The sequence below is a fragment of the Hyperolius riggenbachi genome, chromosome 3 (genome assembly GCF_040937935.1).
Source record: "Hyperolius riggenbachi isolate aHypRig1 chromosome 3, aHypRig1.pri, whole genome shotgun sequence".
NCBI classification, from domain to species: domain Eukaryota; kingdom Metazoa; phylum Chordata; class Amphibia; order Anura; family Hyperoliidae; genus Hyperolius; species Hyperolius riggenbachi.
Window position 1 is genome coordinate 72,155,375 of NC_090648.1, and position 12,122 is coordinate 72,167,496.

At 46.0% G+C, this 12,122-nt stretch overlaps 16 non-coding genes across 16 annotated transcripts; all 16 read right to left on the bottom strand.

Moving 5' to 3' along the window:
- Positions 1–63: 63 nt before the first annotated feature.
- LOC137564731 (U4 spliceosomal RNA) lies at positions 64–204 on the bottom strand. The gene has a single exon (XR_011030810.1). It is a non-coding gene; the product is annotated as a U4 spliceosomal RNA (small nuclear RNA).
- A 1,004-nt stretch (positions 205–1,208) lies between these two features.
- On the bottom strand, positions 1,209–1,281 carry TRNAK-UUU (transfer RNA lysine (anticodon UUU)). Its single transcript has one exon. It is a non-coding gene; the product is annotated as a tRNA-Lys (tRNA).
- A 303-nt stretch (positions 1,282–1,584) lies between these two features.
- Positions 1,585–1,657, bottom strand: TRNAK-UUU (transfer RNA lysine (anticodon UUU)). The gene has a single exon. It is a non-coding gene; the product is annotated as a tRNA-Lys (tRNA).
- A 672-nt stretch (positions 1,658–2,329) lies between these two features.
- Positions 2,330–2,470, bottom strand: LOC137564660 (U4 spliceosomal RNA). The gene has a single exon (XR_011030747.1). It is a non-coding gene; the product is annotated as a U4 spliceosomal RNA (small nuclear RNA).
- Positions 2,471–3,474: 1,004 nt separating this feature from the next.
- On the bottom strand, positions 3,475–3,547 carry TRNAK-UUU (transfer RNA lysine (anticodon UUU)). Its single transcript has one exon. It is a non-coding gene; the product is annotated as a tRNA-Lys (tRNA).
- Positions 3,548–3,850: 303 nt separating this feature from the next.
- TRNAK-UUU (transfer RNA lysine (anticodon UUU)) lies at positions 3,851–3,923 on the bottom strand. Its single transcript has one exon. It is a non-coding gene; the product is annotated as a tRNA-Lys (tRNA).
- Positions 3,924–4,595: 672 nt separating this feature from the next.
- Positions 4,596–4,736, bottom strand: LOC137564733 (U4 spliceosomal RNA). The gene has a single exon (XR_011030811.1). It is a non-coding gene; the product is annotated as a U4 spliceosomal RNA (small nuclear RNA).
- Positions 4,737–5,740: 1,004 nt separating this feature from the next.
- TRNAK-UUU (transfer RNA lysine (anticodon UUU)) lies at positions 5,741–5,813 on the bottom strand. The gene has a single exon. It is a non-coding gene; the product is annotated as a tRNA-Lys (tRNA).
- Positions 5,814–6,116: 303 nt separating this feature from the next.
- Positions 6,117–6,189, bottom strand: TRNAK-UUU (transfer RNA lysine (anticodon UUU)). Its single transcript has one exon. It is a non-coding gene; the product is annotated as a tRNA-Lys (tRNA).
- A 672-nt stretch (positions 6,190–6,861) lies between these two features.
- LOC137564595 (U4 spliceosomal RNA) lies at positions 6,862–7,002 on the bottom strand. Its single transcript, XR_011030691.1, has one exon. It is a non-coding gene; the product is annotated as a U4 spliceosomal RNA (small nuclear RNA).
- A 1,004-nt stretch (positions 7,003–8,006) lies between these two features.
- TRNAK-UUU (transfer RNA lysine (anticodon UUU)) lies at positions 8,007–8,079 on the bottom strand. Its single transcript has one exon. It is a non-coding gene; the product is annotated as a tRNA-Lys (tRNA).
- Positions 8,080–8,382: 303 nt separating this feature from the next.
- Positions 8,383–8,455, bottom strand: TRNAK-UUU (transfer RNA lysine (anticodon UUU)). The gene has a single exon. It is a non-coding gene; the product is annotated as a tRNA-Lys (tRNA).
- A 673-nt stretch (positions 8,456–9,128) lies between these two features.
- LOC137564834 (U4 spliceosomal RNA) lies at positions 9,129–9,268 on the bottom strand. Its single transcript, XR_011030904.1, has one exon. It is a non-coding gene; the product is annotated as a U4 spliceosomal RNA (small nuclear RNA).
- Positions 9,269–10,272: 1,004 nt separating this feature from the next.
- On the bottom strand, positions 10,273–10,345 carry TRNAK-UUU (transfer RNA lysine (anticodon UUU)). The gene has a single exon. It is a non-coding gene; the product is annotated as a tRNA-Lys (tRNA).
- Positions 10,346–10,648: 303 nt separating this feature from the next.
- On the bottom strand, positions 10,649–10,721 carry TRNAK-UUU (transfer RNA lysine (anticodon UUU)). The gene has a single exon. It is a non-coding gene; the product is annotated as a tRNA-Lys (tRNA).
- A 672-nt stretch (positions 10,722–11,393) lies between these two features.
- LOC137564785 (U4 spliceosomal RNA) lies at positions 11,394–11,534 on the bottom strand. The gene has a single exon (XR_011030857.1). It is a non-coding gene; the product is annotated as a U4 spliceosomal RNA (small nuclear RNA).
- Positions 11,535–12,122: the final 588 nt, after the last annotated feature.

Consider the following 12,122-nt stretch of genomic DNA (forward strand, 5'->3'; position numbering starts at 1 on the left):
CACTGCTCAGTCATCATGCACCTTGAAGATAATCCTTTCTCTGTTGGTAAACACCTTAGTCAGTCTCCGAAGAGACTGTCAAAAATTGCTGATGCTGACTATATTTCAAGTCATCATGGCGGGGTATTGGGAAAAGTTTTCAATTAGCAATAATCACGCCTCGGTTGAACCTCATTGGCTATGATACTGCCACTGCGCAAAGTTAGCCAAGCTAATGCCAGCAAATATCCCCTCTTTCTTGGATAAAGGAATCACCTTAAGGAGAGACAAACGCAGTTTACAGTGTTCCGCTGAGGATCATGGGATGCCATATGCTAATTAGACAGCCACTAAACAAGCATTGTTAATAAGCGGCTAAAGAGTCTTAGCATTTGAAAAGGCGGCAAAGAGGGCAAAACAAAGCCTGCCAGGGATGCCAGCATAGTGTTTTGTGGAGCAGGCTGCCAAGTGGGCCAGTCCCGCACTTGTAAAATACATGAAAAATACAATTTGAAAAATGGAGTAATGAGTCTACGTCACTGCCATGTGTGCTGATAATTGGGCCTGTGATTATTGTGCCTGGAAGTACTGGTAAGCTGCGCTGGCTAGAGGTGCTTGGGAGTTGGCCAAAGTCTTGGTGGTTGCAGGTTACTGGAGGAGAGAGATGGTACGTGAGCTGTTAATTTTCTGATGCTCATGGTAAGCATGAAGCTCCTTCCATTGCTGCTTTGAGGGTAGATGTGCAGGCTGGAGAAGGGATCCGGCGAATTACTCTAATGCTGGGAATACACGACGACATTTTTAAGTCGATTACTATCCGATCTTATTTCCGATCGACTTTCCGATTCTTATCTTTTCTGATCAATTTCCATTCATTTCTATGAGAAATCGATGAGAAAAAGGATCGATAATAAGATCGGACATGTTGGAAATTATCTATGGAACCATCTATCTGCTGAAAAAACTTATGGTGTATTCCCAGCATAATGTTGACGGTTTGATGCCTCTTTTATGCATGGAATAATCCATGTTTAATATCACAGCAGAAAAAGTTGAAGAGAAATAGATTCAAGACGCAGGGAGGCTGTGAGAGTTCGGGGGATGCACAGAAAGCGGCTGATGTTTCGGTTATGGCTTACTGCAAGCAAAGCACGCAAGAGGCAGCAGTTGCAGAGGGAACTCAGGTAGCGGAAGTGATGGCCAATGAGCATGGGGTAAAGGAAAGGCATCACCTGAACAGGGACTTGAACCCTGGACCCTCAGATTAAAAGTCTGATGCTCTACCGACTGAGCTATCCAGGCCCTGGAAGGTGAGCTTCACCAGCAGCTCAAAAGTCAGTTATTCCAAGCAGGATGGACGGAAGGTCTAGTACATGCCCTGAGCTGGCTATAGCCTGCGACCTCTACATTTTCTAGGTCAGATCTCTGAAAGAATAAAACTGTACTTGATTTGGAAGGGTGCATTAGAAAGGTAGCCACCAATCAGCGAAGGCATGGAAAGCGGCCGACATCGGTGTTTTGGCCTGGTGCAAGCGGAGCACGCAAGAGGCTGCAGTTGAGGAAGATAGGGAGAGGACACGAAGCATAACGAAAGGCAGAGAGCATCGCCTGAACAGGGACTTGAACCCTGGACCCTCAGATTAAAAGTCTGATGCTCTACCGACTGAGCTATCCAGGCTCTAAAAAGGTGCGATCACCAGCAGCTCAAAGTTTAGCTACAGTATTTCCAGGCTGAGCACAAGTTAAGGTCTAGTGCAAGTCATGAGCGGTCTATAGCACCGAGATAGCCGGGAAACAGCAGAATGCGCTGTTGTTTCCTTCAACCATCAGGTTCTTCACCTTGGCTGATTGTTGACACTTTTAAAACAATGGTACACCAGCCAGAAGAAGCTATAGGCCGGCGAAACCTAAATGTCAGCGGTGCTCTGTTTCTGAGCACCCCAACAACGCTTGCAGAAAGAGCTAGCGAGAGGCCACGGGATCGTATCTAGCAGAAATAAATGGAGCTTGTGACCTCCAAATTTTTCAGGCCAGACCTCTGAGAAACAACACTGTTCTCTCTCTTAGGAATGTGGCATTAGAAAAGTAGCAACCTGCAGATGAAAAGTGGACTTTTGTCATTTTAGTCATCCTGCTGGTGTTTATAAATTTGCCAGAGAGTAAGACACTGGACCACACCCTCATGAAAGAACGCTGACAAGTGAGCATTTTGTTGCCAAGACTGATTTGGAGATAAGAGGTGCTACGAAATGTTGTTATTGTGCCAGCCACGGTACTACCACACGAGCACTGCTCAGTCATCATGCACCTTGAAGATAATCCTTTCTCTGTTGGTAAACACCTTAGTCAGTCTCCGAAGAGACCGTCAAAAATTGCCGATGCTGACTATATTTCAAGTCATCATGGCGGGGTATTGGGAAAAGTTTTCAATTAGCAATAATCACGCCTCGGTTGAACCTCATTGGCTATGATACTGCCACTGCGCAAAGTTAGCCAAGCTAATGCCAGCAAATATCCCCTCTTTCTTGGATAAAGGAATCACCTTAAGGAGAGACAAACGCAGTTTACAGTGTTCCGCTGAGGATCATGGGATGCCATATGCTAATTAGACAGCCACTAAACAAGCATTGTTAATAAGCGGCTAAAGAGTCTTAGCATTTGAAAAGGCGGCAAAGAGGGCAAAACAAAGCCTGCCAGGGATGCCAGCATAGTGTTTTGTGGAGCAGGCTGCCAAGTGGGCCAGTCCCGCACTTGTAAAATACATGAAAAATACAATTTGAAAAATGGAGTAATGAGTCTACGTCACTGCCATGTGTGCTGATAATTGGGCCTGTGATTATTGTGCCTGGAAGTACTGGTAAGCTGCGCTGGCTAGAGGTGCTTGGGAGTTGGCCAAAGTCTTGGTGGTTGTAGGTTACTGGAGGAGAGAGATGGTACGTGAGCTGTTAATTTTCTGATGCTCATGGTAAGCATGAAGCTCCTTCCATTGCTGCTTTGAGGGTAGATGTGCAGGCTGGAGAAGGGATCCGGCGAATTACTCTAATGCTGGGAATACACGACGACATTTTTCAGTCGATTACTATCCGATCTTATTTCCGATCGACTTTCCGATTCTTATCTTTTCTGATCAATTTCCATTCATTTCTATGAGAAATCGATGAGAAAAAGGATCGATAATAAGATCGGACATGTTGGAAATTATCTATGGAACCATCTATCTGCTGAAAAAACGTATGGTGTATTCCCAGCATAATGTTGACGGTTTGATGCCTCTTTTATGCATGGAATAATCCATGTTTAATATCACAGCAGAAAAAGTTGAAGAGAAATAGATTCAACACGCAGGGAGGCTGTGAGAGTTCGGGGGATGCACAGAAAGCAGCTGATGTTTCGGTTATGGCTTACTGCAAGCAAAGCACGCAAGAGGCAGCAGTTGCAGAGGGAACTCAGGTAGCGGAAGTGATGGCCAATGAGCATGGGGTAAAGGAAAGGCATCGCCTGAACAGGGACTTGAACCCTGGACCCTCAGATTAAAAGTCTGATGCTCTACCGACTGAGCTATCCAGGCCCTGGAAGGTGAGCTTCACCAGCAGCTCAAAAGTCAGTTATTCCAAGCAGGATGGACGGAAGGTCTAGTACATGCCCTGAGCTGGCTATAGCCTGCGACCTCTACATTTTCTAGGTCAGATCTCTGAAAGAATAAAACTGTACTTGATTTGGAAGGTGGCATTAGAAAGGTAGCCACCAATCAGCGAAGGCATGGAAAGCGGCCGACATCGGTGTTTTGGCCTGGTGCAAGCGGAGCACGCAAGAGGCTGCAGTTGAGGAAGATAGGGAGAGGACACAAAGCATAACGAAAGGCAGAGAGCATCGCCTGAACAGGGACTTGAACCCTGGACCCTCAGATTAAAAGTCTGATGCTCTACCGACTGAGCTATCCAGGCTCTGAAAAGGTGCGATCACCAGCAGCTCAAAGTTTAGCTACAGTATTTCCAGGCTGGGCGCAAGTTAAGGTCTAGTGCAAGTCATGAGCAGTCTATAGCACCTAGATAGCCGGGAAACAGCAGAATGCGCTGTTGTTTCCTTCAACCATCAGGTTCTTCACCTTGGCTGATTGTTGACACTTTTAAAACAATGGTACACCAGCCAGAAGAAGCTATAGGCCGGCGAAACCTAAATGTCAGCGGTGCTCTGTTTCTGAGCACCCCAACAACGCTTGCAGAAAGAGCTAGCGAGAGGCCACGGGATCGTATCTAGCGCAAATAAATGGAGCTTGTGACCTCCAAATTTTTCAGGCCAGACCTCTGAGAAACAACACTGTTCTCTCTCTTAGGAATGTGGCATTAGAAAAGTAGCAACCTGCAGATGAAAAGTGGACTTTTGTCATTTTAGTCATCCTGCTGGTGTTTATAAATTTGCCAGAGAGTAAGACACTGGACCTCACCCTCATGAAAGAACGCTGACAAGTGAGCATTTTGTGGCCAAGACTGATTTGGAGATAAGAGGTGCTACGAAATGTTGTTATTGTGCCAGCCACGGTACTACCACACGAGCACTGCTCAGTCATCATGCACCTTGAAGATAATCCTTTCTCTGTTGGTAAACACCTTAGTCAGTCTCCGAAGAGACTGTCAAAAATTGCTGATGCTGACTATATTTCAAGTCATCATGGCGGGGTATTGGGAAAAGTTTTCAATTAGCAATAATCACGCCTCGGTTGAACCTCATTGGCTATGATACTGCCACTGCGCAAAGTTAGCCAAGCTAATGCCAGCAAATATCCCCTCTTTCTTGGATAAAGGAATCACCTTAAGGAGAGACAAACGCAGTTTACAGTGTTCCGCTGAGGATCATGGGATGCCATATGCTAATTAGACAGCCACTAAACAAGCATTGTTAATAAGCGGCTAAAGAGTCTTAGTATTTGAAAAGGCGGCAAAGAGGGCAAAACAAAGCCTGCCAGGGATGCCAGCATAGTGTTTTGTGGAGCAGGCTGCCAAGTGGGCCAGTCCCGCACTTGTAAAATACATGAAAAATACAATTTGAAAAATGGAGTAATGAGTCTACGTCACTGCCATGTGTGCTGATAATTGGGCCTGTGATTATTGTGCCTGGAAGTACTGGTAAGCTGCGCTGGCTAGAGGTGCTTGGGAGTTGGCCAAAGTCTTGGTGGTTGCAGGTTACTGGAGGAGAGAGATGGTACGTGAGCTGTTAATTTTCTGATGCTCATGGTAAGCATGAAGCTCCTTCCATTGCTGCTTTGAGGGTAGATGTGCAGGCTGGAGAAGGGATCCGGCGAATTACTCTAATGCTGGGAATACACGACGACATTTTTAAGTCGATTACTATCCGATCTTATTTCCGATCGACTTTCCGATTCTTATCTTTTCTGATCAATTTCCATTCATTTCTATGAGAAATCGATGAGAAAAAGGATCGATAATAAGATCGGACATGTTGGAAATTATCTATGGAACCATCTATCTGCTGAAAAAACTTATGGTGTATTCCCAGCATAATGTTGACGGTTTGATGCCTCTTTTATGCATGGAATAATCCATGTTTAATATCACAGCAGAAAAAGTTGAAGAGAAATAGATTCAAGATGCAGGGAGGCTGTGAGAGTTCGGGGGATGCACAGAAAGCGGCTGATGTTTCGGTTATGGCTTACTGCAAGCAAAGCACGCAAGAGGCAGCAGTTGCAGAGGGAACTCAGGTAGCGGAAGTGATGGCCAATGAGCATGGGGTAAAGGAAAGGCATCACCTGAACAGGGACTTGAACCCTGGACCCTCAGATTAAAAGTCTGATGCTCTACCGACTGAGCTATCCAGGCCCTGGAAGGTGAGCTTCACCAGCAGCTCAAAAGTCAGTTATTCCAAGCAGGATGGACGGAAGGTCTAGTACATGCCCTGAGCTGGCTATAGCCTGCGACCTCTACATTTTCTAGGTCAGATCTCTGAAAGAATAAAACTGTACTTGATTTGGAAGGGTGCATTAGAAAGGTAGCCACCAATCAGCGAAGGCATGGAAAGCGGCCGACATCGGTGTTTTGGCCTGGTGCAAGCGGAGCACGCAAGAGGCTGCAGTTGAGGAAGATAGGGAGAGGACACGAAGCATAACGAAAGGCAGAGAGCATCGCCTGAACAGGAACTTGAACCCTGGACCCTCAGATTAAAAGTCTGATGCTCTACCGACTGAGCTATCCAGGCTCTGAAAAAGTGCGATCACCAGCAGCTCAAAGTTTAGCTACAGTATTTCCAGGCTGAGCACAAGTTAAGGTCTAGTGCAAGTCATGAGCGGTCTATAGCACCGAGATAGCCGGGAAACAGCAGAATGCGCTGTTGTTTCCTTCAACCATCAGGTTCTTCACCTTGGCTGATTGTTGACACTTTTAAAACAATGGTACACCAGCCAGAAGAAGCTATAGGCCGGCGAAACCTAAATGTCAGCGGTGCTCTGTTTCTGAGCACCCCAACAACGCTTGCAGAAAGAGCTAGCGAGAGGCCACGGGATCGTATCTAGCGCAAATAAATGGAGCTTGTGACCTCCAAATTTTTCAGGCCAGACCTCTGAGAAACAACACTGTTCTCTCTCTTAGGAATGTGGCATTAGAAAAGTAGCAACCTGCAGATGAAAAGTGGACTTTTGTCATTTTAGTCATCCTGCTGGTGTTTATAAATTTGCCAGAGAGTAAGACACTGGACCACACCCTCATGAAAGAACGCTGACAAGTGAGCATTTTGTGGCCAAGACTGATTTGGAGATAAGAGGTGCTACGAAATGTTGTTATTGTGCCAGCCACGGTACTACCACACGAGCACTGCTCAGTCATCATGCACCTTGAAGATAATCCTTTCTCTGTTGGTAAACACCTTAGTCAGTCTCCGAAGAGACTGTCAAAAATTGCCGATGCTGACTATATTTCAAGTCATCATGGCGGGGTATTGGGAAAAGTTTTCAATTAGCAATAATCACGCCTCGGTTGAACCTCATTGGCTATGATACTGCCACTGCGCAAAGTTAGCCAAGCTAATGCCAGCAAATATCCCCTCTTTCTTGGATAAAGGAATCACCTTAAGGAGAGACAAACGCAGTTTACAGTGTTCCGCTGAGGATCATGGGATGCCATATGCTAATTAGACAGCCACTAAACAAGCATTGTTAATAAGCGGCTAAAGAGTCTTAGCATTTGAAAAGGCGGCAAAGAGGGCAAAACAAAGCCTGCCAGGGATGCCAGCATAGTGTTTTGTGGAGCAGGCTGCCAAGTGGGCCAGTCCCGCACTTGTAAAATACATGAAAAATACAATTTGAAAAATGGAGTAATGAGTCTACGTCACTGCCATGTGTGCTGATAATTGGGCCTGTGATTATTGTGCCTGGAAGTACTGGTAAGCTGCGCTGGCTAGAGGTGCTTGGGAGTTGGCCAAAGTCTTGGTGGTTGTAGGTTACTGGAGGAGAGAGATGGTACGTGAGCTGTTAATTTTCTGATGCTCATGGTAAGCATGAAGCTCCTTCCATTGCTGCTTTGAGGGTAGATGTGCAGGCTGGAGAAGGGATCCGGCGAATTACTCTAATGCTGGGAATACACGACGACATTTTTCAGTCGATTACTATCCGATCTTATTTCCGATCGACTTTCCGATTCTTATCTTTTCTGATCAATTTCCATTCATTTCTATGAGAAATCGATGAGAAAAAGGATCGATAATAAGATCGGACATGTTGGAAATTATCTATGGAACCATCTATCTGCTGAAAAAACGTATGGTGTATTCCCAGCATAATGTTGACGGTTTGATGCCTCTTTTATGCATGGAATAATCCATGTTTAATATCACAGCAGAAAAAGTTGAAGAGAAATAGATTCAACACGCAGGGAGGCTGTGAGAGTTCGGGGGATGCACAGAAAGCAGCTGATGTTTCGGTTATGGCTTACTGCAAGCAAAGCACGCAAGAGGCAGCAGTTGCAGAGGGAACTCAGGTAGCGGAAGTGATGGCCAATGAGCATGGGGTAAAGGAAAGGCATCGCCTGAACAGGGACTTGAACCCTGGACCCTCAGATTAAAAGTCTGATGCTCTACCGACTGAGCTATCCAGGCCCTGGAAGGTGAGCTTCACCAGCAGCTCAAAAGTCAGTTATTCCAAGCAGGATGGACGGAAGGTCTAGTACATGCCCTGAGCTGGCTATAGCCTGCGACCTCTACATTTTCTAGGTCAGATCTCTGAAAGAATAAAACTGTACTTGATTTGGAAGGTGGCATTAGAAAGGTAGCCACCAATCAGCGAAGGCATGGAAAGCGGCCGACATTGGTGTTTTGGCCTGGTGCAAGCGGAGCACGCAAGAGGCTGCAGTTGAGGAAGATAGGGAGAGGACACGAAGCATAACGAAAGGCAGAGAGCATCGCCTGAACAGGGACTTGAACCCTGGACCCTCAGATTAAAAGTCCGATGCTCTACCGACTGAGCTATCCAGGCTCTGAAAAGGTGCGATCACCAGCAGCTCAAAGTTTAGCTACAGTATTTCCAGGCTGGGCGCAAGTTAAGGTCTAGTGCAAGTCATGAGCAGTCTATAGCACCTAGATAGCCGGGAAACAGCAGAATGCGCTGTTGTTTCCTTCAACCATCAGGTTCTTCACCTTGGCTGATTGTTGACACTTTTAAAACAATGGTACACCAGCCAGAAGAAGCTATAGGCCGGCGAAACCTAAATGTCAGCGGTGCTCTGTTTCTGAGCACCCCAACAACGCTTGCAGAAAGAGCTAGCGAGAGGCCACGGGATCGTATCTAGCGCAAATAAATGGAGCTTGTGACCTCCAAACTTTTCAGGCCAGACCTTTGAGAAACAACACTGTTCTCTCTCTTAGGAATGTGGCATTAGAAAAGTAGCAACCTGCAGATGAAAAGTGGACTTTTGTCATTTTAGTTATCCTGCTGGTGTTTATAAATTTGCCAGAGAGTAAGACACTGGACCTCACCCTCATGAAAGAACGCTGACAAGTGAGCATTTTGTGGCCAAGACTGATTTGGAGATAAGAGGTGCTACGAAATGTTGTTATTGTGCCAGCCACGGTACTACCACACGAGCACTGCTCAGTTATCATGCACCTTGAAGATAATCCTTTCTCTGTTGGTAAACACCTTAGTCAGTGTCCGAAAAGACTGTCAAAAATTGCCGATGCTGACTATATTTCAAGCCATCATGGCGGGGTATTGGGAAAAGTTTTCAATTAGCAATAATCACGTCTCGGTTGAACCTCATTGGCTATGATACTGCCACTGCGCAAAGTTAGCCAAGCTAATGCCAGCAAATATCCCCTCTTTCTTGGATAAAGGAATCACCTTAAGGAGAGACAAACGCAGTTTACAGTGTTCCGCTGAGGATCATGGGATGCCATATGCTAATTAGACAGCCACTAAACAAGCATTGTTAATAAGCGGCTAAAGAGTCTTAGCATTTGAAAAGGCGGCAAAGAGGGCAAAACAAAGCCTGCCAGGGATGCCAGCATAGTGTTTTGTGGAGCAGGCTGCCAAGTGGGCCAGTCCCGCACTTGTAAAATACATGAAAAATACAATTTGAAAAATGGAGTAATGAGTCTACGTCACTGCCATGTGTGCTGATAGTTGGGCCTGTGATTATTGTGCCTGGAAGTACTGGTAAGCTGCGCTGGCTAGAGGTGCTTGGGAGTTGGCCAAAGTCTTGGTGGTTGCAGGTTACTGGAGGAGAGAGATGGTACGTGAGCTGTTAATTTTCTGATGCTCATGGTAAGCATGAAGCTCCTTCCATTGCTGCTTTGAGGGTAGATGTGCAGGCTGGAGAAGGGATCCGGCGAATTACTCTAATGCTGGGAATACACGACGACATTTTTCAGTCGATTACTATCCGATCTTATTTCTGATCGACTTTCCGATTCTTATCTTTTCTGATCAATTTCCATTCATTTCTATGAGAAATCGATGAGAAAAAGGATCGATAATAAGATCGGACATGTTGGAAATTATCTATGGAACCATCTATCTGCTGAAAAAACTTATGGTGTATTCCCAGCATAATGTTGACGGTTTGATGCCTCTTTTATGCATGGAATAATCCATGTTTAATATCACAGCAGAAAAAGTTGAAGAGAAATAGATTCAAGACGCAGGGAGGCTGTGAGAGTTCGGGGGATGCACAGAAAGCGGCTGATGTTTCGGTTATGGCTTACTGCAAGCAAAGCACGCAAGAGGCAGCAGTTGCAGAGGGAACTCAGGTAGCGGAAGTGATGGCCAATGAGCATGGGGTAAAGGAAAGGCATCACCTGAACAGGGACTTGAACCCTGGACCCTCAGATTAAAAGTCTGATGCTCTACCGACTGAGCTATCCAGGCCCTGGAAGGTGAGCTTCACCAGCAGCTCAAAAGTCAGTTATTCCAAGCAGGATGGACGGAAGGTCTAGTACATGCCCTGAGCTGGCTATAGCCTGCGACCTCTACATTTTCTAGGTCAGATCTCTGAAAGAATAAAACTGTACTTGATTTGGAAGGGTGCATTAGAAAGGTAGCCACCAATCAGCGAAGGCATGGAAAGCGGCCGACATCGGTGTTTTGGCCTGGTGCAAGCGGAGCATGCAAGAGGCTGCAGTTGAGGAAGATAGGGAGAGGACACGAAGCATAACAAAAGGCAGAGAGCATCGCCTGAACAGGGACTTGAACCCTGGACCCTCAGATTAAAAGTCTGATGCTCTACCAACTGAGCTATCCAGGCTCTGAAAAGGTGCGATCACCAGCAGCTCAAAGTTTAGCTACAGTATTTCCCGGCTGAGCGCAAGTTAAGGTCTAGTGCAAGTCATGAGCAGTCTATAGCACCGAGATAGCCGGGAAACAGCAGAATGCGCTGTTGTTTCCTTCAACCATCAGGTTCTTCACCTTGGCTGATTGTTGACACTTTTAAAACAATGGTACACCAGCCAGAAGAAGCTATAGGCCGGCGAAACCTAAATGTCAGCGGTGCTCTGTTTCTGAGCACCCCAACAACGCTTGCAGAAAGAGCTAGCGAGAGGCCACGGGATCGTATCTAGCGCAAATAAATGGAGCTTGTGACCTCCAAATTTTTCAGGCCAGACCTCTGAGAAACAACACTGTTCTCTCTCTTAGGAATGTGGCATTAGAAAAGTAGCAACCTGCAGATGAAAAGTGGACTTTTGTCATTTTAGTCATCCTGCTGGTGTTTATAAATTTGCCAGAGAGTAAGACACTGGACCTCACCCTCATGAAAGAACGCTGACAAGTGAGCATTTTGTGGCCAAGACTGATTTGGAGATAAGAGGTGCTATGAAATGTTGTTATTGTGCCAGCCACGGTACTACCACACGAGCACTGCTCAGTCATCATGCACCTTGAAGATAATCCTTTCTCTGTTGGTAAACACCTTAGTCAGTCTCCGAAGAGACTGTCAAAACTTGCCGATGCTGACTATATTTCAAGTCATCATGGCGGGGTATTGGGAAAAGTTTTCAATTAGCAATAATCACGCCTCGGTTGAACCTCATTAGCTATGATACTGCCACTGCGCAAAGTTAGCCAAACTAATGCCAGCAAATATCCCCTCTTTCTTGGATAAAGGAATCACCTTAAGGAGAGACAAACGCAGTTTACAGTGTTCCGCTGAGGATCATGGGATGCCATATGCTAATTAGACAGCCACTAAACAAGCATGGTTAATAAGCGGCTAAAGAGTCTTAGCATTTGAAAAGGCGGCAAAGAGGGCAAAACAAAGCCTGCCAGGGATGCCAGCATAGTGTTTTGTGGAGCAGGCTGCCAAGTGGGCCAGTCCCGCACTTGTAATATACATGAAAAATACAATTTGAAAAATGGAGTAATGAGTCTACGTCACTGCCATGTGTGCTGATAATTGGGCCTGTGATTATTGTGCCTGGAAGTACTGGTAAGCTGCGCTGGCTAGAGGTGCTTGGGAGTTGGCCAAAGTCTTGGTGGTTGCAGGTTACTGGAGGAGAGAGATGGTACGTGAGCTGTTAATTTTCTGATGCTCATGGTAAGCATGAAGCTCCTTCCATTGCTGCTTTGAGGGTAGATGTGCAGGCTGGAGAAGGGATCCGGCGAATTACTCTAATGCTGGGAATACACGACGACATTTTTCAGTCGATTA